Source organism: Artemia sp. Qi Xiang Cuo, unplaced genomic scaffold, assembly GCF_049724085.1.
Source record: "Artemia sp. Qi Xiang Cuo unplaced genomic scaffold, ASM4972408v1 HiC_scaffold_3027, whole genome shotgun sequence".
Classification (NCBI taxonomy): domain Eukaryota; kingdom Metazoa; phylum Arthropoda; class Branchiopoda; order Anostraca; family Artemiidae; genus Artemia; species Artemia sp. Qi Xiang Cuo.
In genome coordinates, this window is record NW_028300422.1 from 1,012,232 (window position 1) to 1,016,305 (window position 4,074).

Here is a 4,074-nt window from a genome sequence, read left to right on the forward strand (position 1 = left end):
GAATTGGGCAATTGAGAAGGAAACATGATAAGAAAACTATTCTTACTTCAAAATATGAAGAAAAATTATGGGTAACCCATTTCAAATACGCTTCTGTTATATTCACCTCCGCCCTCCTTCTACTGCGTAAACACATGGCCCATATCATATACTTTATCATTTGTTTTTCCGTTTCCTGGTTTCGTCAGTTTAAATTTAATTGACGGACAACCAGGTTGAAACACGAGTGATGCGTGGCAAAATGCATGTAAATATATACTTTTGGCTATATTTTGCACATTAGGCAGGTGTTGGAAGTAAGTTAAAGTGGAAGAGCATTTAAATTGGAAAAACTATAAATATTCTGCATATTATGAAGTAAGAATTGTTTTTTTAGGGTGTTTTCTTCTTAATATTCCCACTTTCATGCTTATATTCAAAAATTGCTATCTATTGGTTTTCAAAAGCACTTCCGTTTTGACTAATTCCTGGAACCACCCCACAAATTATGCCTCAAAATAACAAAATAACAATAGAGAAGGGAGGGAACAAAATGTGTTTTTCAAGTTCTAGGAGAGGGGTAAATTTGCCGTTTTAATTTTTTCATTGAATGCACAAAAGTGAGTTTTCAATAAAAGTATCCCTCGAAAAGACCTTATTTCAAAATCTAAGGAGCTAAAAATCGAAGGGGGGGGGGGGTAACCCGTTTTCCAATATACTTCATTAATACCAAGATATAGCTTTTTCTATCATTGAAAATGAACTAAAATTATTTCACTTTGACAGTTTTCACCATATTTGTAGTTAGCATATTCCTAACTAGCAGCTGTCCATAATGCCAAATAAAAAACAACAAACTTTTGCTTGTGACCTTACATTATATCCAATAGTTAAGTTAGTGGGAGGGGGGTAAACATTTTACCTGGAAAGGACTATAAAAACATATAAAAGGTAAATGACAAGAGAAAGATTTCCAAAATATATTGCAATTCGAAATAATGTTCGAAATACTTTGTAAAACATTTTTCAACAACAAAAAAACAGCGGTATCTCATATAAAAACTGGTTGAAGAACTTTGACTTTAAGAGAGTGCCTTTTGTAGGGGAGGATCTCAGGAACAAGGCGGGCCCCTAAGCTCCCTCCCCCTTATTTTAATAATGTATTGCCTTTCTTATAACAGCTTATTTCAAAATAACTCCATATAATCTTTACCACCTTTCGTTTCAAAATGATATTTACCTATGTTTTGTATATTCGTAGAAATTATGCTTCTTTCTTTCTAGCTGTCTAATGTATGACTGAACAATAACCAAAATACCGTCTGCACTTTACAATGTAACGTCTATTTGTTTTCTTAGCATAACAGAAGAATTGATAAAAATGTTAACATGTTACCTGTCCTCTCCTGTTGCACGGATGTTTGTCAACGAAACCAGAAATAGTTTTCTTTTTACGGGGCAACAGATTGATAATGAGAAAGTTGACTGCTTTAAAAATATTTATACTTTACAACAAAAAGAATTAAAAAATGCTATTTTTAAGAGAAAGTATTGAAAAAGTACTAGTTTCATAGAAAGTATTCAAAAAGCACTACTTTGATCAAAAAGTATTAAAACAATACTTGGGTACTCCCTTTAGCAACCCTGTCTTTAAGCCATGCTATCTTTTTCTAATTCCTATTATGGTTTCCGGTTATAGAGGGCAGATCTTTTAAAGCTACTTTAAACAATTTTTTTATTTTGAGTTTGTACAAGGTTTTCGCAAAGTAAGTTTCCATTTCCGTTGCTTATTCCATGAATAAAATTATGGTGAAATCCTCAGTCGGTTTTGTAGAAATGTTTTATTCGTTGAGTTGATCTTTACTCCGTTGTTGAGTACGTACGTGACCACAAGCAGCAACAGTACAAAATGTACGATTGACGCGATTCCTGTTTAACCCTGTTTCTGGTAAGATCCTCTAGATCAATCTCAGGGGGATTTTCCCTCCTTTCATATTTTTTTTTAATGCAGGCATGCCTTAGAAGTACGGATATAACAAAAGAAAAAGCACTTTAATGCTTTCTTTAATACTCCCCTACCTTGTATAAAGTAAATATGTCATTTTTAAGTCGACCAGCAGATGAACACCCACTAAAGAAGTTTTAGTCACTTTCTATTTTGAGTCTCATCATAGGCAGCGCAATAGCGCTGCCTTAGTAAAGAACGATGTTGGCTCAATGTATTATTTCTTTTCTTTTTGGTTGTTGGTCTTAGACCAGGGCACTGCGTATCGAAGGAGTTGTCGTAGAAACTTTGAAAAGGGCTCATTCGATTGGAGTGGCTTATGCACTTTTTCATAGTCAAAAGGGATTGAAAGGCAACTAACACCCCTTCCACACCCACCATTTCCCCAAACACATCCAATCAAAATTTTGAGATAGCCATTTTGTTCAGCGTAGTTTATTTCCAGATAGAAATTATGTTTTTGAGTGGGACACTACCCCACAGCCCTCAGGGCTTTAAGTTATGCCCTGGGGGCATATAAGGTTTTTATATAAAGCGTTGTCATAGAAACTTCAAAAAAGGCTCGTTTGATTGGAAATTAAAAGGGGTAGTGCCCTTTTTAATAGTCGAAAGTGATTGGAGGGCGACTAACCCCCTTCTCACGCCCACCTTTTCCCCAAACACATCGAATCAAAATTTTGAGACAGCCATTTTGTTCAACGTAGTTGAAATTTCTGGAAACTAGGTCTTTGAGGATGACAACCCCCCACAGCCCTTAGGACAAGGGTTGTAAGTTATGCCCTCGGGGCATATAAAGTTTCTTATAGAAAGCGTTGTCGTAGAAACTTCAAAAAGGGCTCATTTGATTGGAATTTGAAATGGCTAGTGCCCTTTTTAATAGTCGAAAGTGATTGGAAGGCAACTAACACCCCTTCCACGCCCAACATTTATCCAAGCACATCCAATCAAAATTTTGAGATAGCCATTTTGTTTAAATTAGTTGAAAGGTCCGGAAACTATATCTAAGAGGATGACACTTCCCCCCCCCCTCTAGAGCCCTCAGGGTAAGGGTTGTCAGCTTTGCCCTGGGGGCATATAAGGTTTTTATTGAAAGTTTTGTCATAGAAACTTGTAAAAGGGCTCATTCGATTTGAAATTCAAAGGACTAGTGCCCTTTTTAATGGTCGAAAGTGATTTGAGGGCATCTAACCGCCCTCTAAAGCCCACCTTTTCCGTAAACAGATCCAATCAAAATTTTTAGATAGCCAATTTGTTCTACGTAGTTAAAAATTTTAGATATTAAATCTTTCAGGATGATAACCCCCTCAGAGCCCTCAGGGCAAGGGTTGTAAGTTATGCCCTGGGGGCATATAAGGTTTTTATAGATAGTCATGTTGTAGAAACTTCAAAAAGGGCTCATTCGATTGGAAATTAGAAGGGCTTGTACCCTTTTTAATAGTCGAAAAAGATTGGAGGACAACCAACACCCCTCTCACACCCACCATTTCCCCAAACACATCCAAGCAAAATTTTGAGATAGCCATTTTGTTTGACGTAGTTAAAATGTCTGGAAATTATGTTTTTGGGGATGACCCTCCCCCCCCCCCAGCCCCCATGGCAAGGATTGTAAGTTATGCCCTGGGGGCATATAAGATTTATTATAGAAAGCGTTGCCGTAGAAACTTCAAAAAGGGCTCATTTGATTGAAAATTGAAACGGCTAGTGCTCTTTTTAATAGTCATAAATGATTGGATGGCAAGTAGCCCCCTCTCACGCCCAACATTTCTCAAAACACATACAATAAAAATTTTGAGATAGCCCTTTTGTTCAACGTAATTGAGAGGTCCGGAAATTATGTGTTTGAGGATGACAACCCCCTCACAGCCCTCAGGTCAAGAGTTGTAAGTTATGCCTTGGAGCATGTAAGGTTTTTTTATAGAAAGCGTTTGTCATAGAAACTTCAAAAAGGAATCATTTGATTGGAAATTAAAAGGGCTAGTGCCCTCTTTAATAGTTACAAGTGATTTGAGAGCAACTACTCTCACGCCCACCATTTCCCCGAACACATCCAATCAAAATTTTGAGATAGTGATTTTTTTCAATGTAGTTTG